This window comes from Vombatus ursinus, unplaced genomic scaffold (assembly GCF_900497805.2).
Source record: "Vombatus ursinus unplaced genomic scaffold, bare-nosed wombat genome assembly UNPS02000580.1, whole genome shotgun sequence".
Lineage (NCBI taxonomy): Eukaryota > Metazoa > Chordata > Mammalia > Diprotodontia > Vombatidae > Vombatus > Vombatus ursinus.
Window position 1 is genome coordinate 14,010,076 of NW_020940358.1, and position 26,863 is coordinate 14,036,938.

At 38.2% G+C, this 26,863-nt stretch overlaps 1 protein-coding gene across 1 annotated transcript in view; it reads left to right on the forward strand.

Moving 5' to 3' along the window:
* The window catches only part of LOC114034866 (serine/threonine-protein phosphatase 4 regulatory subunit 1-like), a 63,538-nt gene that overhangs the window by 3,614 nt on the left and 33,061 nt on the right, over positions 1-26,863 (forward strand). The window lies entirely within an intron of this gene.

A 26,863-nucleotide genomic window follows, 5' to 3' on the forward strand; every position in this document is an offset into this window, starting at 1 on the left:
GAGCAAAGTGCTGTGAGAAATGCGATAAGAGAAAAATTATTTGGAGCAGAAAAGGAAGTGTTCATGGAGAAGGCAGCATCCATCAGTGAGAGGACTGGACTAGAGCAGCTGAAACATCTGGAAATGGGAGGTAGATGTTAGGATCCCTCAGTCTCTAACACTTGATGTGCTTGAAAAAAAAAAAAGCCAAGGAAGGCCAGAGGGTGTTTTCACAGATGCAGTTGTCACCCACCTTGTTATATTGTCATCACTGCTCAGCCCCTTGGTGGCCTTCATACCTAAGAACACAAGTGCTTCCCATACATGAAACTTTTCCCAAAGGTAGGAGCAACCCAGGGAGACACAGTTGTGTAGGGAAAGCCATCCCATACCGTGTAGGGAAGGGTAATGAGAACTCTTCTGTTCTGTCACACAGCAATCAAACCTGACTTTGCTTCCCTTTTTTCAGCAAAATTAGCTCTGTAGCCACAGTATAAGGGCAAATTCAGTTACACCAGTGCAGAGGCCTTGGTTCTCTTAGCTTTTATATGTTGCCTGCATGCAATCTCAGAAATGGATCAGGTCTGTGCCTTCTTAGAACTGTTTATAAGTCACCACTGTGTTCCTGCTTCAACAACTTCAACAACTCCTCTGATCCTGGTAACAATGGTATGAGCAAAGAAGCAGACAGAGTAGAGTCTAGATTGAGAATGGGGGAAAGACCAAGTAGTCCATTTTGTCTGGAACATAGAGTATGTGAAAGGAGTGGTTTGACATAAGGCTGAAAAGAAAGGTTGGAGTCAGATTGTGGAAGACCTTGAATCAAGATTAGAATATTTTATTTAATATTCTGTGATGAGTTAATTAGAGTTTTTGAGAGATAGGATCAAAGTGTTGCATTATGAAGGCTATGATCATTGATTTCAAAGACTTTGAATAGGAAATAGATTGAAGATAGGAAAAACAGAAGGCAATTACTTGTAGTTTAGGCATGAAGAGGTGAGTAGTCATAGTGAGTCTGGAAGGGAGATTGCATGCAGAGATATGTTGCAGGTGGTAGAATCAGTTGTACTTGACAAATGATTAGATGTAGGTAGGGGCTGATGAAGAAGAGACAGTCAAAGAGACCTTATGGTTATCCATTTAATTGGAATGGTAATGCTGACATCAGCAGAAATAGAAGATTTGGGGAAAGGGAGGACATTATAGTCTGATTGAGTTTGAGGTGTCAGCAACACATTCAATAAGTCTTCTTGCCTCTTCTCACCATCTTCTACTCAGCTGTCAAAGTGATCTTCCTAAAGCTCAGGGCTGACCATGTCATTTCTACCAATCCCTAAATAAACTCTAGTGGTTCCTTATTACTTCCAGGATCAAGTATGAAAACCTCGGCTTAGTATTCAAAGCCCTTCATAACCTGACCCTTCCCTACCTTTCCATTCTTCTTACATCTTACATTTCCCCACACGTGAGTGGGGTCTTGAGTCCAGTGACACTGGACTTCATCCTGTTCTTCACACAAGACACTCCCATCTCCCAACTCTGAGCAATTGCACTGGCTATCTCCCATGCCTGGGCTCTCTTCTGAGCCCTTTTCTCTTCTCCCTTTATACTATTTTATTTGGTGATCTCCTCAGCTCCCATGGATTCAATTATCTCTATGGTAACTATTCTCAAATCTGTTTATCCAACCCTAACCTCTGTAGTGAACTCTAGGCTTGTATCTCTACCTGCCTATCAGACATCTGGACCTGGATATACAGTAGATATCAGAAACTCAGCATGTCCAAAACTGAACTCATTATCTTTCAACCAACCCTCCCCATCTCTTTCAAACTTCCCTATTGTGGTTGAAGGTACCTCCAGTTCTCCTAGTCTCCGGGGTTTATAACCTAGGTGTTATCCTCAGCTCCTCACAATTGCTTGCCCCTCTTGTTGCCAAGGCCTATTGATTTCTCCTTTGCAGCCTTTTTCAAATATGCCCCCTTTTCTCCTCTGTTACTGCCATCACCCTGGTGCAGGCCCACATCTTCTCTACCCGGACTATTTCAATAGCCTGTAGGTTTGGCCTGCAAGTCTCTCCCCACTCCAATTTATCATCATTCAGCCATCATAGTGATTTTCCTAAAGTGCAGATCCAACCATGTCACCCCCTTACTCAGTAAACTCCAGTGCCTCCCAAGTACCTCCAGGATCAAATACAAAATCCTCTGGCATTCAAAACCCTTCATAATCCAGCTTTCTCCTATCCCACCTTTCTACCACCACTACCACTCCCCCACATACTGCTTAATCCAATGAGCTTGCCTCCTTGCTGTTCCTTGAATAAGTTCCCTATCTTTGGGGATTTTCTCTGGCTGTCCCTCTGCCTGGAATGCTCTCTCTCCTCACTCCAACCCCTGGCTTCTTTCAAGTCCTAGCTTAAGTCTCACCTTTTATAGGAAGCCTTTCCCAACCCCTCTTAAGTCTAATTCCTTCCCTTTGTTGATTATTTCCTATATCTCCTATGTATAGCTTGTTTACACATTTTTTTTGCACATTTCCCATTAGACTGTGAGCTCCTTGAGAGCAAGGACTGTCTTTTATCTTTCTTTGTATCCCAGTACTTAGCATGATGCCTGGTGCATAGTATGAGTTTAATAAATGTTTATTGACTGACCTGCCAGCAGTTAGGCTCCTGAAGGTCTCTGGAGAAGTTGACGGTTGAGATAAAGATTTTGGATTCATTTTCATAGTTGGGACAGTTGAATGAAAATTGCAATTGTTAGACTTGGGGAAGGGAAAAGTGGGACACAGTATAGAGATTGTAGAAAGAAAAGAAGGCAAAAGGTAGAACTTATGATGGAATAGTGTTAAGAGAATTGAATTTTGTGATGGATGAAATCTGAAGTAACTGAAGAAATAAAGGTTCAAGCTTTTGCAGATACTGATTTATTAAGCAATGCATGCCAGTTGCATAACAATTCAGGACCAGGCCTCCTCAGCTTAGCAGTGGACCCTGAATATAGAAAGAGACAGATTTCTGTGCATTAAAAGAAAACAGTTAAGAGGCTACAAACCAGGGTACAAGATTAGGTAGTCTGATTTCTAATTGGAGGAAAGATTAGGGGCTTTCCGAGTTTGGAGGGGAATGAATGAGTTTCAAGAGTTGAGAGAGAGTGAGCAGGTGAAATTTCCAAAATCAGAAAAAGAGGTGCCTCATTCCCCTTGAAGTGTCTATATTCAATCAGAGGAACAAGGGAACAGTAATATTGACCAGTACAGGACTAGTTTTTGGATAAGATACATGGGTTGCTTGAAAATGTATAATTGTGAGAAAACTCCTTGCATCAATCTTTGGATCTGACTGGGTTTCTGGTCAGCATAACCAAACTCCTCAGTTAAGCATCTCTAAACAACATGCAAAGGTAGTGCAGCTTCCCAGCCTCAACGAGGTAGGTTCCAACTGCAATAAAGTTTTCTCATAAGACAGAAATTGGACTAGACTCATAATTGAATACAAAAGGAACTGAGCTAGATCCAAAATTGAGTAACAAGATGAAGTCAGAGTAGTTCACTCAATTCCCACAATTTGTAGTCAGAGGACTTGAGTTTGAATCTATACACTGCTATGTATTCTCTGTATAAATACAAGCAAGCCATTTTATTTCTCTTGGGCCTATTTTCCTTCATCCATAAAATGGGTGTTGGATTAGATCAGTAGTATCAACTCAAATAGAAATGGATCCCTACTGACCACTTAATGACTTTGAAAATCACAAATTAACATTATTTATGTTGTATTTTATTTTTTATTTATTTTGTTAAATATTTCCCAGTTACATTTTAATCTGGTTCAGGCTGTACTAGAGAGTTTTGTAGGAAGCATGATCTGCAAATTTGACCTCTTTAGATTAGATAACCTTTAAGGGCCTTCCCAGCTATAAATTCTGTGATTCTGTTTTGTTCTTTTTAGGAACTTGAACTGAACTAATTAACAAAGAACAATAATGAACTATGCTGAATTCCCATTTTTTTTTCCTGAAAATTGAATCAAATAAGTTTTTTTTTTTTTAATCTCCTTAGGAAACCAGTTTGAATGGAGCAGAGCCTTCATATTTTCTAAATCTATTGAACTAGAATAAGTGAAGAATATAAAAATGGTATCCATATCTAATGTTTCATTTGTTTAAAATCCTTGAATATTCTGATCAAATGAAACAGCGGGAATTAATTAAGATAGCTGCATTTAGTCAAGAGGCCTGACTTGTTTTATACCCTAACTCTGACTTACTGACAACTATGGACTAACTACTTAATCTTTCCTCATTTCATTTTTTCCTTCCCCCTCAAGGGACACACCATCTCTTCTTAGTAGAATGAAGACATCAGTGACCAAAGTATTATAAGAAGTCAAATTTTCCATTTTCTTCCTTTTACTTTTTTGCAGTTTTTTTTAATTCCATGAGGAAAACAGATGTTGACAATTTCCTGAAATTATCCATTTGTTTTAAAAGTAGCTTTAAATGGACCCTTTTCATCACAGATAAATGCTATTTTAAGAAAAGTGCTGGGAACAGAAATCTTCACTCAGAAAACCAAAATGACCTAACTCAGCTAACTGAGAAAAAATGTAAATTGTTGCTTATAGTGCCAGTTTCTTATTTTTGATAGGAAAGGGTGAATGATTGATCATGGAAGGAGTTTCTGTTTCATAATTGAAAATTTTTGGTGTCTCTGCCAAGATTGTCAGTCAGTAGAATTAATTTTGTGTTCGGCTTCTAATATTATGAGCTAAAATGAAAATTTTTTTAGGTTTGAAGCATTCCTTATTATGGGGTTGTTTCGAGTTTTTGAAACAGGAGGAAAACAAAATAAAAATAACTTTCACTTTGCAACACTTAATTTATAAAACTCTTATAGGCTGCCTAGTACAGAGAAGTATTAGCATATTAAAAGTAACCGTTTCACTTATTAGTGAACAAAACCCCCAAAAGGATTTGTTCTGTGAAGTTTGGATTCAGTCAAAGGGCCTCACTTGAGGACCTAGAGGGCCACCTGTGGCCTCAAGGCTGCAGTTTCCCCACCCTTGGTCTAGGTAGTCTCCCTATGTGGTGCTTAAATACTTTGACCACATAATGAGAAGGCAGGACTCATTGCTTGATGTTTGCAGGACTGATTGCATTGATGTTGAGAAAGATCAAAGGCAAAAGGACTCTTGAGCTGTTTAACATGGAAACAATGAACATGATCTTGGACTGACTTCAAAAGATGTTGGAGGATAGAAAGGCCTGGAGTGCTATGGTCCATAGGATCACAAAGAGTCGGACATGAACAACAACAAAAGTCTCCCCATGGACCTTGTTTCTCTCCCCTCCCTTCCCCCCATCCCCCATTTTCCTGATAGCATATACTTTAGAGACATAATCGGGATAATGTCATCTGTGGAACTGCTTAAAGCCTTTAAGTTCTTAGATCTCAGGTAACTTGAGTATATGTTTCCTGTTGACTAGTAGTCTGAGTTATAAATAATCCTAGGCTTTGGAATCAGTGGCTATAGCCACAAATCAAAGTTGAATAGTGTGGAAAGGACTGTTGTTGCTCATGGATTGAGTTGGCACATGTAGGTATAGCCATACACTGAGATAGTGATAACCATCTGTAGCAAATAAAGAACCATAACATGAAGATACCATATGTCATGCTGTTTACATAATTTATGACAGAGAAGATTAGTTTAACTTTTCTTTTAAGAGAGAGAAATATTTTAAAAGGTTGCTACATAGAGCAGCATGGAGAACAAGACTTACACTGGTGATATTTGTTTTAATTTGGCACGCAAAATCACCTGCTATGTACTTGGTGTTGGAATTACAAAGACAAAAATAAAACAGTTTTTACAGTTAAGTTGGTCATGTTCTACTGGAGGTTAGGAGGACCAACCCATAAACTGGTAAGTAAATACAAAATATACATGAAGTAAATATATAGTAATTGGAGGACAGCACTAAGACCTGGATGTGGGGAGTGGCTCCCTAAAGTCTTGTTAATAAAGAAAGTCCTTGTGTAAAGGTAACACTGTAGTTGAACCTTGCAGGGAGCTAAGGATTCCAAGAGGCTGAAATGAGGAGGGAGAGTATCACAGGTTTGGGGCAGGCTAAATGCAAAGGTGTGGAGGTGCCTAGAGCATAGGTATAAAACATGCAAGTGCAAACACTCTCAAGTGTTCCTGAACCATATTAAAATGTAATTGGGAAATATTTAACAGAAAAAAAACCCGATAAAACATCAATAATGTTATATGTGGTTTTCTAAGTTAGTATTCAACCAAGGGATCCTTATGCATGATTTGAAACCACTAGACCAGTCAGATGATGAAGGTCTTTAAATGTCAAAGTTTACATTTTATCCTAGAAGCAATAGGGAGCAAGTGCAGCTTCTTGAAAAGGGGAATAATATAATCTTACCTGTACTTTAGGGATATCAATTTGGCAGCTCTGTGGAGTATGAGAGGAGAGAGACTGGTGGGAGAGAAACCAAATATGATTCACTTGGGATAGATGATCAGTGCCTGATCTATAGGGGTAGCCGTGTGAGAGGAGAGAATGGAATAGGTGCAAAAGCTGTTGTGGGTGGAGATGAGACTTGGAAACTTTAGTTTAGTTGGATTAATAGGGTTGAAAACTGCAGGGCTATGTATGATTCTGTAATTGTTGTCTCTGTGCTACTCTGAGAACCCTTTGAAAAAAAGATAATGAGGCAAATATTAATAAGTGAGATTGTTAAATCACTCATTTAGAGAAATGTTGCATATTGTAGTTTACCTAAATTTTAGCAATGTTTTTTGTAAAGTATCTTGTGCTTTTCTTATAGAGACAGATTAAATGAGCATATAATTAGATTCAGAACTCATTTGATGGCTAGTTCAAAGAATAGTTCATGGGTCATTGTGATCTTGGCAGGAGGTCTTTAGTAGAGTACCCCAGGGATCTGGGCTGGACTCTTGAGCTGTTTAACATTTTTATCAATCACTTGGATAATTGATATGGATAGTATGATCATCAAATCTGCAGGTGACACAAAGCTGGAAAAGATAACTAACACACTGAATGAAAGTTAGGGACCCAAAAAGATCTTGACATGCTAGAGCATAGGTTTGAATCTAATTAGATAAAATTAAATGGGAATAAATGTAAGTTTTGCACTTGGGTACAAAGAGATCAACTTCACAAGTACAGGATAGGGGAGGCATGCTTATATATGTAGTTATTTTGAAAAAAATCTAGGAGGTTTTGTGGACTGAATGCCCAATATGAGTCAGCAGTTGGTTGTGGAAGCCAAAAGACCTAATGCAGGCTTGGGCCTCATTGAGAGATATAGCTTCTAGACATAGAAAAAGTTCACTATACTTTGCCCTCATCAGACCTCATTTGGAGTATTGTGTTTAATTCTGTATGGGTACCACCTTTTAAGAAAGACATCATGGAGTGGTTTAAGAAAGACAAGCTGGAAAGTATCCAGAGGAGGACACTAGGATAATGATGGTCCTTGAGTCGTTGGCATATCAGGATCAGTTGAAGGAAATGGATAAAGTTAGCCTGGAGAAGAAAAAACTAAGAGGGAAACATGATAGCTTCCTTAAAATATTTTGATGGGCTATTATTTGGAGGGGAGAATTGACTTGTTCTGTTTGCCTTCAAAGGGTGGGATCGGGAGCAATGGGCAGATTTTGCAAAGAGGCAAATTTAGGCTTGATGTCAGGAAAAACCTTCTACCACTTAGAGCTGTCCAAAATTGGAGAGGGTTGCCTCAGGAGATGATGAGTGCCCCCTGGCTGGAGGTCTTCAAGAAGAGGCTGGATGACGACTTGTTGGGAATATTAATAGTGGGGGATTCCTTTCATGTATGGGTTGGATTACATGACTGTTGGAGTCCTTTTCAACTCTCAAATTTTGTGATTCTGGGAATGAATTATTTGAGATTTCCAAAAACTTTTAGAACAGCTTCTGTAGAGGCATAAGAGCATAAGTAATATTATACTAGACCATTCCAGAGCTCTATTTTGCGTTTAAATTTGGCACCAAGATCATCCCAAGGGAGAACTTGTTAGCCCTCTTTTTAAGGGTGTCAACCTTAAAAGATCAGGGTTATACATTAAACATTTGCCGGTTTCCCTTCATAACCTATTTTGATGTTATTGACTAAAAAGATCAGAACTTAATTCATATATCTTTAGAACTGGAAAATACTTTAAATGTCATTTGGTCTAATGTTAATCATTTTAAATACTGTGAGAGGCAGGAGTGGTATTGAGGAAAGAACACTCACTTGAAGTCTAAGAAGACGGGTTTGAGTTTGCCTTTTTATTTGCTGTAATACCATGACGTAGTCAGTTTTTATTTCTGAACATCAGTTTTTTCATCTGATGGTCATTGTTCTAGACAGTACTTTGAACAAAGCATATTACCGTGTAGTTGTAGCTATCACTACAAAGAGAGTCGTCAGTGGCTTTGTGCCTTTTAAAAGTGGATGGTGATAATTTGGAGCTCATCGATGAAGAGATCATGTAAGGTGAAATCATTACTGATTTCATTAATAAATTAGAAAAATTTTTATGGTTTATGAGGGAAGCTAGAAACATATTCTTAATCTTTTGAGGGGGATATTGTAGACTACATCTGTGTTCATCCACAGAATGCTCCTTAGTACTATATTAGAGCTAGAATTTTGACCTTGATATATTATAATTGGTCTTACCAATGTGGCATTTCTTATATAGAATTTTAGTGCAAGAATGATAATCAGAATTGGTAACAGCAAATATTTTGATCACTCAAAGAAAGGGTTGTTAATGAAAATATTTATTGTAAATAACATGCCAGAGCATTATATCTTATACCTCTACCCCTCCTTGTAGGTTAGGAGATTAGAGTTCTCCCCTTGGAGGATTTTTGTTATGGGTTTAATGCCTTCTTACTCCTTCCACTTTCTAATTTGAAGCATATTTATAGTCTAGCTACTCAACCTAGTGGTTGCACCTAAAATTAATAATTTAGCAATTATTAGTTAGACCAATGTTGTTTAATCTCTGAATTATTTAGGAAAAAATAAATAAAAAATAGTAGTTTTTTTCTTTGTTTCTATTATTTTTGTTTCTTTAATAGGACGTCTGAGCCTTGTGTTGATATGAGGTACCCTATCTTTTTTGCTATTCTAACTTGTACTTTGAATAACACATTTTGTCTAAATGGACTTAATTAGGTCAATTCTCAGAACTCTGATAAAACAAATAAGTAGATTATCAAGCATAGTTGTTTCTTACAGGTTCAAGTAGGATTTAGAGTTGGGTGGGACCTTAGACCAGTTAGATGGTAATTCAGTAGCAGAGCACTGAAGAGTATCAAAATCTGATTCTATGTAGCAGCCTAAAGTATACTCTTTACCATCCCTTCTTTTTTTAAATGAGTAAGATGTTGAGATCCTCAAATTGTCAGCAAACATTTATATACTTAATTTTTACTAGGAACTGCCTGGTGTACTGAGGAAAAACAAAAACAATCCTGACCCTCAAGGACCTCCCATTCTAATGGGAGAGATAACATGTAAAAACTGAGAACATAAAATCAGGCAGAAAACATTTATTAAGCAGTGCTATGTGTCAGGTACTGTGCTAAGTGCAGGAATAGAAGAAAAGTAAAAGACAGTTCCTGCTCACAAGGAGTTCACAGTTAAATGGGAAGACAGCATATAAACAGCAGTGTACAGTGTATACAAGCTATATACAGGATAAATTGGAAATTATAGCTCTAGAGTTCAGAGGGATTGGGAAAGGCTTCCTATAGAAAGTGGGATTTTATCTGGGACTTGACAGAACCCAGGGGTTGGAGATGAAGAGGGAGAACATTCTGGAGATGAGTTTCTTATGTGAGAAATAGCATGTAGGTCAGTGTCACTGGACTACTAAGTATATGAAGGAATGTAAAATTCAAGAAGACTGAAAAGGTAGGGAGGGAACAGGTTATGAAAGGCTTTGAATGCCAAATAGGATTTTATATTTGATCCTGGAGGTGCTAGGGAGCCGCTGGTGTTTACTGAGTAGGGGATGAGACGACAACATGTTCAGCCCTCTGCTTTAGGAAGATTACTTTCAGCCATGATTGGAGGGTGGACTGGAGCAGGGAAACCAAGCAACAGGCTATTGAAATAGTCCAGGCTTGAGGTAATGAGGGCCCTACCCCCAAGGTGGTGGCAGTTTCAGAGCAGAGAAAGGAGTGTATGCAAGAGATGTTACAAAGGTAAAAATCAACAGGCATTAGCAAAAGATTGGATTATGGTGGGGAAGTAAGAGAGAGTGAGGCGTCACAAAATATGTAACTTAACATACAAGACAATATGCTCATTATTTAATATATGTTGATAGACATTCTTTTTCTTTCTTCCTTTTTGTTTTTTTTTGGGGGGGGGCAATCAGGGTTAAGTGACTTGCCCAGGGTCATGCAGCTAGTAAGTGTCTGAAGGGCCAGTGCTTTATCCATTACACCACCTAGCTGCCCCAATAAGACATTCTTTTAAACTGTAATAAGTCAGTTTAGCAAGCCCCTTTATAGTTTTACGATCTAGAGTTGTTTTTTTTTCTGGTAGAACTTTTTGACTTGTAAAATACTTGAGATAGCAATTCATCATCATCATCAGGCATTTGTTATGTACTTACTATGTGCCAGGCACTATGCTAAGCACTGAGGAAACTGAGAAAGGCATAAATACAGTTCCTGTCCTTAAGGAATAAACATTCTAATTGGAGAAACCAAATGCAAGCAACTGTGTACCTATAAGTTATGTCCATTGTAAATGGAAAGCCCTCTTTGAGAAGATGGGGTTTGAGACTTGAGGAAAGCTAAAGAGGAGGATGTTAGGAGGGAAAATATTCTAGGCATGGGGAACAGCAGGTGAAAAGGAATGGAATGGAGAGATTGAGTTGTATTTTGTGTATGAAACAGTGAGGAGGCCCATGTCTATCCATTGTATGGTGTATGGAGGCAAGTCAAGTGTAAGTAGCCTGGAAAGCAACCAGTAAAGGACCAAATTGTGAAAGGGTTTAAAAGCCAAAAGGTAAAGTTTATATTTGATGCTGGAGTTAATACAGAGTCCCTGAAGTTCATTTAATGGAGGGATGACATAGAGCTGAACTTTAGGAACATCACTTTGGCTGCTGAGTAGAAGATGTTTTAGAATAAGGAGAGACTTGAGGAAGGCCGAGAGACTAACCTTAGGAAGGCTATTGCAATAGTCTAGAAGTAAGGTGATAAGTACCTGCACCAAGATGACACCTGTGTGAATATAGAGAAGGAGGATATATATGAGAGATGTTGTGAAGGTAGAAACAACAATATGTGGCAGCTAATTGGATATGTGGGGTGATTGTGAGTGAGGAGTTAAGGATGAAAGCCTGAGTGAATGGGAAAATGGTGGCATTCTTAACAGTAATTGGGAAATTCCAGAGAGGGGAGGTTTTTGGAGGACAGGTAATGAGTTCGTGTTTTGACATATTGCATTTGACTTGTCTTATGGGCTGGACATCCAATTTTAGATGCCCATTAGGCAGTTATGAAGACTAGGTTTCAGGAGAGAAGTTAGAGCTGAATAAATAGATAAAAAGAATTATGTGCATAGAAATGCTAATTGAATTCATAAAAGTTGCTGGGGTCAAGAGAAATAGTTTTGGAAGATTGGAGAAAAGGGCCCAGTACAGACCCTTAGGCAATACCTATGGTTAGTTGTTGTGACCTAGCTGAACATCCAGCAAAGAAGACTGAGGGAATGGTAAGAGGACCAGGAGACTACAGTATGAAGAAATTCTAGAGGTAAGAGTATGTCCAGGAGAAGAGATGTTTATGCCAATGACTTCAGAGGAGTCAAGAAGGAAGAGGATTGAGAAAAGGCCATTAGATCTAGCAACTAAGAGATCCCTAGTGACTTCAGAGAGAGCAGTTTCAGTGGAATGATGGGGTTGGAAACCAGATTGCAGATTTCAAAAGAGTAAGAGGAAAGTAGAAGTAGTAGAACATTCATTATAGAGGGTTTTTTTGTAAAGGTGTTTAGGCAAGAAAGGTAGGAGAGATAGGTATAGAACAATAGCCAGGATGATCAGATCAAATGAGGGTTTTTTGAGGATGGAGGAGATGTGGCGTATTTCTAAGGCAAGCAGAGAAGTATCTGGTAGATAAGAAGAGATTGAAATTAATATAGGAGGCTTCCTGCTAGAAAGATGAGGTGGAACAGGATCAAGGGTACATATAAAAAGGTTTCCTTGGTAAGGAGAGGGGACATGTCTGAGTATGACGGGATGAAAGAGGAGACAACAATCCTTCCTTCCCTAACTAGTCTCCAGGTATAGATGAGAATGGCACTTGAAGAGATGGACTCTCTTTACTCAAGGAAGATATTGATTCTGCCTCTTCTGCAGACTGAAGCTGACTGTCTTACGTTGAGCTGGGAGGGAAAGAAAAACAAATAGATATTTTTGGGGGGGGTAGGGAAAGAAAGGAAATAAAGGGACCAAGATGTAGAATCCCAATCAATTATTAATTATTTTCTCTAACCCCAGCCACTAGATATTGAAGAGCAGTTGCTATGGGAGTCAAGGGCTGAAGATCTGACCTAGCACCTTGGCGTTCTCACAGGATAGTGTCAGAGGACTTGCAGACCCAAGGAACCTCTGCATTATACTACCAAGAGACTGTCTGATTTCTTCTAGGTTGTACTGAGAGAACCTGTGTTGGCCTCCTGTTAATGACCATTGGTAGTCATTTACCATTGATGAGGCTGTGGCCTTTTGCCTGAAATAGTGACTCTGAAGTACCTCAATGTATTATCATTACAGCATCCAAGAAAATGGGAAATGCCTTAGATATTAATGCCAGAGGCCATTATTCACTGACAATTGATAGAAACTTGATTGAATTAGAGTCATTTTGATAGACTTATTGCATTTTCTGGTACTGTTAAACCCAATAAATGTAAATGGCTAATGTTTCAATTCATTGTTATTTGATAGTGATGGAACTCGGTTCTCATGCTGCTTTGTTGAACTGAGTTTTCTTCTTTGAGTGATCCTCCTAGAGATATGCGTAATGATAGCTGTTAACTGTGATGCAACAGAGGCAAGGGAATATTGGTCACACAGCTGGGGGAAACATGGTGGGTAGGTATGTGTATTAGATGGGGAATAGTGCTGGTCATAAGGTATGATTGATTTTTATGAAGTATGTTAAATTTCTAAATTCTTGGTGCTTCAAGTTTTGCTCCTTGTTTTTCCTTGCTATGTTCTGATTATTTCTAGGAAGTGAGTTAATGATGCCTATATAAATTAGCTTATAAACTTTTATTGTGACAGTGATTTTGAAAATTTATGTGCTGGTGCTCAAAAATTATTAGAAGAGAGACTGACTAGTTCTCCACAAGAAAGAATTTTTAAAAATTTAATTTTTCTTTTGTACTCTTATGAAAAAGAGATCTTGATAGTATTAATAGAAATGACTTCTAAATAAACTAGACTTACCTGAGTTATATTAAGTTTTCATAAAAAAGTAGGTTTTTTTCTTTTAAGCACATGCGAGCAATAAATGAAAGCAAGCCTGCAGTGATGGATAGATAGAGAACTTGCCTTGGATTCAGGAAAATCTGGGTTCAGGTGTTGCCTCTGTCATATACTGACTCTGTGACCCAACTCAGTTAACCTCTCAGTGCCTAGGCAACTCTCCAAGACTGTAAGTCACAAATTAATGTCAGCTTATCTATATTAAGGGAGGAGAGTTTCCATGCTGGTAATATCTCACAGTGATAAAATCACAAGTATGAACTAAAGAAGTAATACAGAAAAAAAATCTTATTTCATAGATGAAACAAGCTGAAATTTATCTTTTACTTCCAATTTTGGTATTTTTTTTCTAAAATGCCACATGGCATGAATTTACTGACATCTCAGAAAATAGGTTAACTTTTCAGTAGTGCCCAAGAATATAGCAATCCTGAGAAGACATTTAACTTAATATTTAGCACTAGTTTGTAGATGGCACTCTCTTAAAATAGTAGAATTTTAAATTCTTCAATATTTTGCAATGCGTTAACTTCTCCAGCAGATCACAAGTTTGAAATTATTTCTTTTTTGGACATATACAGGGCCTGCTTAGGTAGACGCCATTCTTGTCCAATTTCATACTTCTTGAGATACTGCTTACTTATCTTTTTTTAAAAGCTAGAATAAAAATTTCAGACATTTAATATTTCACTCTTAAATTATTCTAACCCTCAATTAAAAATTCTTAATGACATTTAGCCTAATTTGGGCTTTATTCATTTGTAAAGAGTGTAATTTAAAAAAAAAAATTTCCATTGATTTAAACTGTAGTAGGAACCTATGTATTAAAAAAAAATTTAGAATATATACTGCTTAGTAAAGTAAGCGTAATTGTAGAAGAATCTCATTAAATTGGACTTGACTTTCAGAATGTATGTGTGTGTATCCATCTATAAACCTATATCTATCTATTTAAAACTTCAAGTTATTTTTCTTGTCAATGTTTCCTCATCTGTAAAATGAGGGTATTAGATTCTATATCTATCTAAAACTTTATTTAAGTTACTTTTCTTGTCAATATTTCCTCATCTGTAAAATGAGGGGATTAGATTCTGTAGCTGTAAAGTTCCTTTCAAACACCTGGCATATGAGATAAATTGTTTTTAAGTACTTCTTTTGGGGGTGTGGTGGTGGTGATGAATACTGTCCATTGCATGACAGTGACACTAGGAAATGTGGTGTTTTTTTTTTCTTGTATAGGTGGTAGATTTTTGCTTATCTAACCATAATTTATGATTCACAAGGGAATAGATTAGATTTAAGGTTATACTCCACTCATGGAAAAGAACAGAAAAAAATCACTAGACCATACCAAGAAGGAACAAGTTTCAATGCATACAAATAAGATAAATAAAATTTAAATATAGGTGAACACTTCATTCTGATGCCTTAATATGCTAATTATAATGTTTACTAATTAAAACAAAACCCACTAAATACTACTTAGCTAACCTAGTTCTAATTCCTTGAAAATAATTACATTTCTTTTAAAATATTTTATAATCAGTTTTCCATTAATTTAGACACTCTTCAATATAAATTTGTAAAATATTATTTTGTAATCTGAATTGTTAAACAGGTAGCTCAAATGTTTTAATACTATCATCAAGTGATAAACAGTATACCAAAAAACGTTACTTGGAATAATTTGTTTCTAGCAGCAGTTAGACTGTGAGTTCCTAGAGAGCAAAAACTGTCTTTTGCCCCCTTTTTTTTGTATCCCCAACATTGGACACAGTGCCTGGCACAGAGCAGGTACTTAATACATGCTTATTGACTGATTGAATATGTTTTCTATCCAATTTTCTTTTCCAAGATAAAGATTTTTTTATGGGTAAGAAATAGCATGAGAGGGGCACCATGGTATGGTGAAGTTTTTATTGGACTTGGAATCTTTTTTTTTTTGGCAGTTGGGGTTAAGTGACTTGCCCAGAGTCACACAGCTAGTAAGTGTCAAGTGTTTGGTCTGAGGCCGGATTTGAACTCAGGTCCTCCTGACTTCAGGGCCGGTGCTCTACTGGACTTGGAATCTTAAGGTCATAGTTCTAGCCCAAGGTCTGCCATTACTGTGTGACACACAAATTAAAACCTCTCTGGGCCTCAATTTTTTTATCTATAAAATGAGGGGATTGGATCTGATAATCAGCATGGTATGATTTATTAATGTCTATTTCAATTAAGCGTTTATTAAGTGCTTACTATGTTCTGGGCAGTGGGGATACAAATACAATAAAAAAAGAAAAGTAAGACAGCTCTTATATTCAAGGAATATTCTACTTAGGAATATAATGCATATGGTGGTAGGTGCCTTTAATGCCAGGGAAGGGAGCTTTGATCTAGGTGAGGGCTTCTTAATTCAAACTTTTTCTATTTAAGTGTGTGTGTGTGTGTGTGTGTGTGTAAAAATATTTAAAAGTAATTGGTTTTCTTTGTTAGCATAGATGTTTTATGCATTTAATTTTAGAAGGGGTCCATAGACTTCGTGGATGTGGGTGATACAAAAAATTTTAAGAACCTCCGGTTTAGGCAGGCACAGGGATTGTGAGTGGAACCTTAGGACAGTTGATTGTTATGCCCTTTGCAATAGCAAAGGAATACCAATTTGTTCTCTAGACTTCCTTCTAGTCTCATCTTAAATCCCACCTTCTATAAGAAGTCTTTCTGATTGATCTTCTTCAATTCTAGAGCCTTCCTTCTGTTGATTTATTTCTAATTTATACTGAATATAGTTTGTACATAGTTGTTTACTTGTTGTCTTGCCCATTAGATTGTAACTTCCTTGAGAGCAGGAACTATTATTTGTCTTTCTTTGTAGTCCCAGTGCTTAGCACAGTGCCTGGCACACAGTAGGTGTTTAATAAATGTTTATTGACTGACTGACTGAAATGGGGAGTGGGGAAGTACTATAGGCATTATTTGTAACAGGGCAGGTTGGCTAGGGTGGCTAAGCCCTAGTGTCCTGGTGGATAGATACATAGCACGAAGCATGGTCTGACACATGCTAGATATAAAGGGTTCAGGTGAGGATTGACTTATATAACATTTAATCAAGGAAATTCCATCTCACTGCAAACACCAAAACTGAATCATTTGGGAGGTAGAGGTAAAGTTTCTTTAGTGTCAAAATGGGAAAGATTGGTACTATGTAGTATGTAGTACCTTGGTTGGCTCACCAGGGAATATGGTCTGATTCTTAGGCATGCAGTCTCAGAAAGTCAGTTTTCTCAGCTCATCCAAAGAGTAATCAGGTCCTGGTGAATGAATCACACTAACCAAAATTTAAAATAAAAAACAAAGAACTAATTTGTAAGTTAGATTGCCAATTTATTTTATGCTTTATATCTACACTTTCTTCCAAGCAGGACTGTCCTCTTGAGGGAGTGGAAAGATGACTGGATTTTTCTCAAATAAAATCCTTTGATCCTGTAGGAAACATAACTGTGCTTTTTTAATACAAATCTTACCTGTGCTATTTACTTTCTCTGTCACTAAACCTCTTTGGAACTCGATTTCTTCATCTTTTAGATGAGTGGTGTTGGGCAATAGGGGTTTGGACAAGATGATCTACTCTCATGTCCCTTGCAACCTGAAATCCTGCAATCATTTGGTTTTTCATGTATTAAAAAAAAATGGGGGGGGGGGGGCATGTAGATATATTGACAACACAGAAGGGGCCAACTGAGAATCAACATGGAGTTCAGGTCCAGAGAGTTAAGTTGCCCAAAGTGTCACATTGAAAGGGGAGAGCAGTCAGTCCACATTTGAAGCAGCATTAGTTAGATCATAGACAGACCGACTAAAGCATTATTCCCAAAGAATAAGTCTGAAGTTCAGGCAAGTGAGGTCAGTTCACGATAGAGGAGGACCCTAAGTACTTGAGTATGACTGAGAGCAAGGGCCAAAATTGGGACCAAAACTTTCCTACAGGAGAAAATTGGGGAAGTCAGATCAGGACGAAGTTGTGAGTACAGTAGCAACCATAGTTTATGTATACAAGTGTATTGTGGCTGAACAAATTAAGTTTGGTGATGTCAACAAAAATTTATTAAGCACCTCCCCTGTACCAGACACTATACTTAAACACTGGGGATGCAAAGAAAGGCAAAAGACAGATGTAGCCCTCAAGGAGCTCATATCTTTTTTTTTCCCCAAGATTCATTAATTTATTTATTTTTAGTTTTCAACATTCACATCCACAAGATTTTGAGTTCCAGATTTTCTCCCCATCTTGTCCCTCCCCCATCCCCAAGACAGCATGAATTCTTAATACCCCTTCCCCTAATCTGCCCTCCCTTCTGTCTCCCCACTCCCCTTCTCTTATCCCCTTCTTCTTCTATTTTCCTGTAGGGTAAGATAGATTTCTTTACCCCATTGCCTGTATATCTTATTTCCCAGTTGCATGTGAAAACAATTTTTTAACATTTGTTTTTAAAAATTTGGGTTACAAATTTTCTTCCTTCCTCCTTCCCTACTCACCCTCATTGAGAAGGCAAGCAACTCAATACAGGTTATACTTGTGTAGTCATGCAAAACACTTCCGTAATAGTCATGCTGTGGAAAACTAAGTATATTTCCCTTAATCCTATCCTGCTCTCCATTTATTCTATTCTCTTTTTTGACCCTGTCTCTCCTCAGAAGTGTTTGCTTCTGATTACCCGCTCCCCCAATCTGCCCTCCCCTCTGTCATCCCCCTGCTCTCTTGTCCCCTTGCCCCCTGTTTTCCTGTAGGGTAAGATAGATTTCCATACCCAACTGAGTGTGTATGTTCTTCCTCCTTAAGCCAAATCCGATGAGAATAAGATTCACTCATTCTCTCACCTTCCCCCACTTCCCCTCCACTATCAAAGCCTTCTCTTGTCTGTTTTATGTGAGATAATTTATCCCATTCTACCTCTCCCTTTCTCCTCCCAGTATAAGCCTCTCTCACCCCTTAATTTTATTCTCCAGATATCATCCATTCATCTTCAACTTACCCTGTACCCTCTATCTATCAATCTATCTAGATATATAATTTTTTTTTCCCTCCAACTACCCTAATACTGACGAAGGTTTCGGGAGTTACAAATATCATCTTTCCGTGTAGGAATGTAAACTGTTCAACCTGAATAAGTCCCTTATGATTTCTCTTTCCTGTTTACCTCTTCATGCTTCTCTTGAGTCTTGTATTTGAAAACTGAATTTTCTATTCAGCTCTGGTCTTTTCATCAAGAATACTTGAAAGTCCTCTATTTCACTGAATGTCCATTTTTTCCCCTGAAGGAGTATACTCGGTTTTGCTGGGTAGGTGATTCTTGGTTGTAATCCTATCTCCTTTGCCCTCTGGAATATCATATTCTAAGCCCTTCGGTCCCTTAATGTAGAAGCTGCTAAATCCTGTGTTATCCTGATTGTGTTTCTACACTACTTGAATTGTTTCTTTCTGGCTGCTTGTAATATTTTCTCCTTGACCTGGGAACTCTGGAATTTGACTACAATATTCCTAGGAGTTTTCCTTTGGGGATCTCTTTCAGGAGGTGATCAGTGGATTCTTTCAATTTCTATTTTACCCTCTGGTTCTAGAATATTAGGGCAGTTTTCCTTGATAATTTCTTGAAAGATGATGTCTAGGCTCTTTTTTTGATCATGACTTTCAGATAGTCCAATAATTTTTAAATTCTCTCTCCTGGATCTATTTTCCAGGTCAGTTGTTTTTCCAGTGAGATATTTCACATTGTCTTCTATTTTTTCATTCTTTTGGGTTTGTTTTACAATGTCTTGATTTCTCATAAAGTCACTAGCTTCCAATTGCTCCATTCTAATTTTTAAGGAAGTATTTTCTTCTGTGAGCTTTTGGACTTCCTTTTCCATCTGGCCAATTCTGCTTTTTAAGACATTCTTCTTCTCATTGGCTTTTTGGACCTCTTTTGCCATTTGGGATGAGCTATTTTTTAAGGTGTTACTTTTTTCAGTATTTTTTTGGGTCTCCTTTAGCAAGGTGTTAACTAGTTTTTCATGATTTTATTGCATCACTCTCATTTCTCTTCTCAGTTTTTCCTCTACTTCTCCTACTTGCTTTTCACAATCCTTTTTGAGCTCTTCCATGGCCTGGGACTGATTCATATTTTTCTTGGAGGCTTTGAATGTAGGAGCTCTGATTTTGTTTTCTTCTTCTGGTTGTATGTTTTGATCTTCTTTGTCACCAAAGAAAGATTCTTTGGTCTGACTTTTTTTGTGCAGTTTGCTCATGATCCCAGTCAATTACTTGAGTTTTAAACTCTTTGTTAAGGTAGGGGTCTGATTCCAGTGTGGAAAATGTGCTGTGCCAAGCTTTGAGGGTTTTGTGTAGCTGTTTTCAGAGATCCTTCTAGGGACCTGTAAGTTTTCAGTTCTTCCAAGGTGGTATGATCAAGAGTGAGGTGTTTACTACTTTCCTGGCCTGTGCTCTGGTCTATGAGTGATCACAGGCACTGTTTTCTGCCTTGGAACTGTGAGGAGGATTCCCTCTCCACTGCCACCACAAGCTCTACCATGCCAGCACTCCTCCTTGCCCCAGGATCGCCACCCAGAACTGTGACCCAGATCCAAGCACAGGCAAAGCAAGAGAATCCTGCCTCAGCACCAGCAAAGAGATCCCTGCAATCCCCCTCTGATCAGCCACTCAATTCCCCCTTAGTCTGATGGGCCAGCAGCTCTGGAAACAGCTGCCTCCCCAGGACTGTGTGGGGACTGGGGCTGGGACTGAGCTTCTCTTTCATCCTGGTCACAGACTTTTCCTACTGACCTAAGTTCTCTTTGATGTTCCTGGGTTGAGAAGTCTGGAAACCACTGCAACTACCTGTGATTCAGTCCCTTGAGGCCTGCTCCAGGTTAGCTGAGGCCTGTTTTTCCTGCACACCCACACTGAACTGCATTTCTCTCCCAGCCAGGTGCGATAGATCTTTCTAATCAACCATCCAAGTTGTCTGGGGCTAGAAATTTGTTTCTCTCTGTCTTTTTGTGGGTTCTGCTGCTCTAGAATTTGTTTAGAGACATTTTTACAGGTATTTGGAGGGGTTTGGGGAGGAGTTCAAGCAAGTCACCATTTTTACTTTGCCATCTTGGCTCTGCCCTGAGGAACTCATAGTCTTAATAGAATGTAGCAAAATTCTGTTGGAAATAGTAATTTCAACTAGTTGTCTTTATGGCAAATGATTTAATATCTCAAATACTGATTGCTTTGTTGTTATTATTTTGTTGATTAGTCCTATCTGACTCTTCCTGACCTATTTGGGGTTTTCTTGGCAAAGATACTGGAGTGGTTTGCTATTTCCTTCTCCAGCTCATTTTACAAATGAGAAACTGAGGCAAACAGGGTTAGGTGACTTGCCCAGGATCACACAGCTAGTGTGTAAATAGGTATAGTAATCTCGGGTTGGATTTAAATTCAGGTTCTCCTAACTCTAGGGCCAACATTCTATACACTGACCTAGCTGCTCCTACTCATTCCTTTAGGGTGTGGCATGTATACTCATTCTGCTCAGATTCCCAGAAGATGTTATCTATGCCCCTACTTTTGTTAGAAAGGTAGGGGAAAGGGGAGGAGGGAATTGAGAAGGGGTGTAATGTAATGTGTTGCAGTTGGTTATTTTTACTTCACTGATTTTTTTTTCTTTGTTATGATGGAGTCATGATATATCCAGAAATAACTGGAACATAAAAAATAAATCATCAATAAAACTTTTTAAAACTTAAAGATTTTCCAGGGTGAGAGATGGGAGTGTTGTAAAGGACATTTGGATAATATTATTGAAGAACATTTCAGAGAGTTCAGAAATAGAACTAATTAGGTATCATGAGCCTAAGAGTCTAGTAGAAGTCAGTTTCAGAGGGTTAAAGTGCTCTCAATAAGGAAATTCTGACGATATAGATATAAATGAGGCAGGTAAGGGTGAAAAGAGATCATTATCTAAAAAGACTGATGTGTGTGTCTTGCACATAGTAGACATGTACCAAATGCTCATGCACTAGGACTTCATTTTTAAAAGGTGTAAGGAAAGGCAAGTACAACCCTGGTAATGAATACAATTTGATGAATATGATGAGTAAGACTTATGATATTGTAAGAACAGAAAGTATTAGAAAGGCTAAAGCTCTGAAGGAGCTGAGCCTCTCAGTTCATGCTAAAGATAAAAACCATGTTGGAGGAAAGATGATTGGAAAAGAAGACTCCACTTGGGGCAGATAGGGCAGTGATAATGGATGACAGCTAGGTGGCGCAGTGGATAGAGTGGCAGGCCTCAGGTACTTCCTAGCTGTGTGACTCTGGGCAAGTCACTTAACCCCAACTTCCTAAAAAAAAAAAAAAAACAACAACAACAAAAAAAGAAAGATAAATGGTTTCTGAATTTCAAAATTGGGAAGAGAGTTAATGCTTCATGCTCTCGATAAGTATGTATTTGTTGTCAAAAGTCTAGAATATATTATGAAAGGATTAATTTGTGAGAATTCCAGAAGAAAAATGATAAAAACTGTGAGCTAGCACAGTGTCATCTAGAACCTTTTATGATACAGCAAATATGCCTTATTTCCTTTTGTTTTTTTTTAATCGGATTACTAGGCATAGAAAAGCCTATAGCATTCACAGGAATGCTAAAGACACAGTCTAATATCTTTTTCATTGTATCTTTGTAGACAGAGTTGTGGACTAGATAAGAGTAAAATTGATTGAAAACTGATTGTACAGTTGAATCCAAAAATCTGTGATTCAAATGATCAGTGCTAATCTGGAAGGATGTCTCAAGTAGATTCCCCTGGAAGATCTATCCTTGCTAAATACGTTTTGAGTTTAGATCTGGCCTCAGACGCTTACTAGCTGTGTGACACTGCACAAGCCCTTTAATCTATGTCTACCTCACTCTCCTCATTTGTGAAATGGTGATAATAATAGCACCACCTTCCAGGTTTGTTGTGATGAGGAAAAATGAAATAAAATTTGTAGAGTACTTTGCAAACCTTAAAATGTTGTATCAGTGTTGGATTTTTTTTTTTTGCATTAATGCTATAGATATAGATGGCATGTTTATGAAATGTGGATGTAATTAAAAACTGACGTATAGCTAAAATATTGGATTACAAAGTCAAAAAACAGACTAAAATGATGGCTTCTAGTTACTAAGAAATGTAGTAGGGATAAATGTAAAATCTATACTTGGGTTGAAAACAATCAGTTGTGCAACTATGGTAAGAGGAAGGGGTGTAGTATATGCAGAAAAGATCTGGGTATTTTAAGAGACTAAAAGAAAGTTCAGTATGAGTCGACATTATGACATGCAACTTAAAAAGGTTAACCGTAGGTTTCATTAATAAAGGGACAGTGTTCAGAATTATGGACAGCTTTCTCAAGATGACAGCATTATACTCTGCCTGGTTTAGACCTCATCTTGAATACCCGGTTCTAGAAATCATTTCAAGGAAGGTATTGATTAATTAGAGTTCAGTCAAAACAGGACAGCTAGGCTGACAAGAATGGAAACCATATTCTAGAATGGTATACATTTAAAAAAGAAAAAAAGAAGGGGAGGCTGGAAAGAGAGTGTGAAGAGGACATAGGAGCATAGATTTAGACACTTAGGTTCCCAAAGTGGGCGATACCACCCCCTGGTGGGCACTGGAACGATTGGGGGTGAGGTGAGGTGAAAGTAGCTTCACGTGCAATTGGGGGGCATTGAATAAAAATAAGAGTTAACCTATCCCCAGGAGGGCACTGAGTAATTTTTTTTTTTTTGAAAAGGAGATGGTAAGCCAACTAAATTTGGGAATCTCTCAGATAGCACTATAAAAATGTTAGAAGCCTCATCTTATAAATGAGGAAACTAAGAGACAGAGAGGTTAAGAGACTTGCCCATGATCATGAGCTGGCATCAGAGGCAAGATTTGAATCCAGATCTTCCTAACTCAGAAATTCAGAACTCTCTACTTTATCATGCATCCTCTCTAAAGACACTTTATCAGTCTTTGAGTATTTGAAGGGCTGTCATGTGAAAAAAGGATTAGACTTGTTTTGCTTGGCCCCAGAAGTCATAACTAGGAAGTTGAAGTTGTAGAATGTAAGTTGTAAAAAAGCACATTTCAATTAAGTATAAGGGGGGAAAAACAAATTTTAAATGAGTAATGCTGTCCAAAAGTGGAATAGGCTTCCTCAGGAGTGATGAGTCTCTTGGAGGGCTTCAAGAGGAGACTCAGGTTACTGCTTGTTGAGGTTATTTTAAAGAGATTTTTATTTGAATAGATGAAGTCAGAATGTCTTCTCAACTTAAAGATTCTATTATTAATCAAGACAGTTCTTGTCCTGTGCCATGGGGCTTGATTATACTCAATTCCCTTTTTTTTTTTTTTTTTTTTGTTTGCTTTTTGGTGAGGCATTTGGGGTTAAGTGACTTGCCCAGGGTCACACAGCTAGTTAGTGTTAAGTGTCTGAGGCCAGATTTGAACTATTCCTGTTGTATTTTGCCTGCAAACATTGTATGTTGTCCAGAGCATTTTGTTAAAGCATCATAACAGAGGCATAGTCCAGGATCACATTGTTATTTGAATCACATATTGGTATGCACATGGAAATGAGTTATCTAACAGAGCAATCCAAAGATAAATTTGGAAAAGATAAATTAGAGAAGAACTAGGGTGACAGTGGAATCAAATCAGGAGGGGGTGCTGAAGGTATTGATAAAGAGATTGGCTGGCGGTACCCCTCCAAAATGAAGTTATTCAGTTTGTCTACATGTTGCTTCCACTTAGAGATAGATAGACTTAGAGAATAAAGTCCTGCAGTGTCTGAAACAAGACATTTAACCTTTCTGTGTCCCAGACAATTCTCTTAAACTCTAAAGATACAGATTGCATGCAGTTGCTCATCTGCATCAGCAGAGAGTTTCTGTATCCAACAGTTCTCTCATTGAGTTCTCTAAATAAAATCACAAGTCTGAACCAAATAAATTTTTTTCCCTTAACCACTCTCCCTCTTAACATACTAGAAGCAAAAAGTTGGGGAAAACATCATACTATGTGTTTTTTCTCCTTGATCTGTGCAAATCCCCATAACTCTTTAGAAACAGGGGTATTTCTGTTGGCAACCAAATTCATTTGACCCTTCTTCTTTCTTAATGGTTTCCTTGACGAACTGTGTACCTTTTCAATCTTGACTTCCTTCCATAGATTTCTTAAACAAGATCCAAACCTTTTTCTTTAATTTCCTGTCTTTCCTCCAACATTTTAAATACCTTTGAATATAGTATTTTTTTTTTAAACAAAGTTATGCTGTTGTTGTCTCACATAATTTACCTTCACTTAGCAGTCTTGGTATAGACATAAACTTTGCATTTATTCTGGATGATAGGAATGCAATGTGAATTAGATGAATTCTTAAGCTTAAGGACTAGGATTCTTAAAAACTGCAAAAGTGTTACTAAATTTAAACTTCTAAGATCCTTTCAGCTCCAGATCTATGGTCCTTTATACTTAGAAGACATTTTCTTCATAACAACCCCACTTTATAGATGAGGAGTTGAAGGCTTAGAGTGCTTCAATTCAAAATATAATTTAGTGCCTACTGTCTGCAAGGCCTGAACAGTTCTTGTTTGCATGGAACTTATATTCTATTGGGGTGATATAACATGTTAACAAGTAAGTAAACTCAAAGTACATACAGAGCAATATGAAGTAATTTCAAGAAGAAAACAGTACTAATGACTAGGGAATAAAAGACCTTGTATAGAAGGTAGGACTTGAGCTGTGCTTTAGAGGAAGCTAAGTATTCTACCAGGTGCAAGTTAGAAAGGAGTTTGTTCAGGATGTGGAGGCCATCTTGTACAAAAGCTCAGAGACGGGAGATAGATGGAATATTGCCCACAGGAAGAAGGTAGCAAGGAAGTTTGACTTAACACATAATGCACAAAGGGGAGTGATATGTAAAAGAGTGGAAAGATAAGTGGGAGTCCAGTTTTAGGGCTTTCAGTGCTAGGCCAAAGATACTGTATTTTATCCTAGAGGGAACAGGGAACCATTGAAGATTGTTAGGTGGGAGGAGGGAAGGTGGGATGGCACCACAGTCAGATTTTAATTTTAGGAACATCAATTTGGCAGTTATGTGGAAAATGAATTGCTGTGGAGAATGACTTGAGGTAGACCAGTTACAAAGCTATTGTAATCATCTAGTAGAAAGCCTGAACTAGAATAAGATAAAAGGTTATATGAATGCCAAGAAAGGGGTAGATGTAAGAATTAAAAGAGATAGAATCTGTAAGACTTAGCAACTGATTGGATGTGGGAGTCGAAGGATAAGGGGAGGATCAAGGAGCACTCTAAGGCTGCATACCCGAGTACCTGGGAAGAATAGTGGCACCAATAAGTCATCTAGCATTTATTAAGTGCCTGATATGTTCCAACCACTGTGCTAAATGCTGGGGATACAAAGGAAGGCCATATACACATGCCCTAAAGGGGCTCACAGTCTAAGGTGGGAAACAACATGCAAACAGCTATATAAAACAAATATACACAGAATCAATTGGGAGTTGTCTCATAGGGAAGGCACTAAGGTTAAGGAGGCCTCAGAAAGGCTTCTTTGTAGAGAAGGTGGGACTTTGGCTGAGACTGAAAGCACCAGGGAAGCAAGGAGGCAGAGATGAGGAGGGAGAGTGTTTCAGACATGGAGGACAGCCAGTGAAAATGATTGGAATCAGAAGATGGAGTAACTTGTTCAAGGGAGTAGGCCAGCGTCACTGGATTACAAAGTACATGGGAGGGGGGAGTAAGGTGTAAGCAGACTGGAAAGGTAGGAAGACGACAGATAATATAGGAAGGGCTTAAAAAAAAAAAAGATGATTTTATATGTGATCTTAGAGGTGATAGGGAGCCACTGGAGTTTACTGAATGTATGATATGGTCAGTGCTTTAAGATGATCAATTTGACAGCTGAGTGGAAGAGGACAGAAGTGGGAGAGACTTGAGGCCATTGGGCAGACCAACCAGCAGGCTCTTGCAATATTCCAGGCCTCATTTGGTGAAGAGGGCCTGCACCAGGGTGGCTGCAGTGTCAGCAAGAGATGTGATGAAGGTAGAAATGACAGGCCTTACCAGCTGATTGGCTCTAGGGCAGTGGGAGAGAATGAGGAGTCAAGGATGACACCCTTGTCTTGTGGACCTGGGGAAAGTTCTGAAGGATAGGTTTGGAAAAAACACGAGTTTGGTTTTGGACTTGTTAAATTTGAGACACATCTGGGGACATGTAGGTAGAGATATTAAGCAGGCATTTGG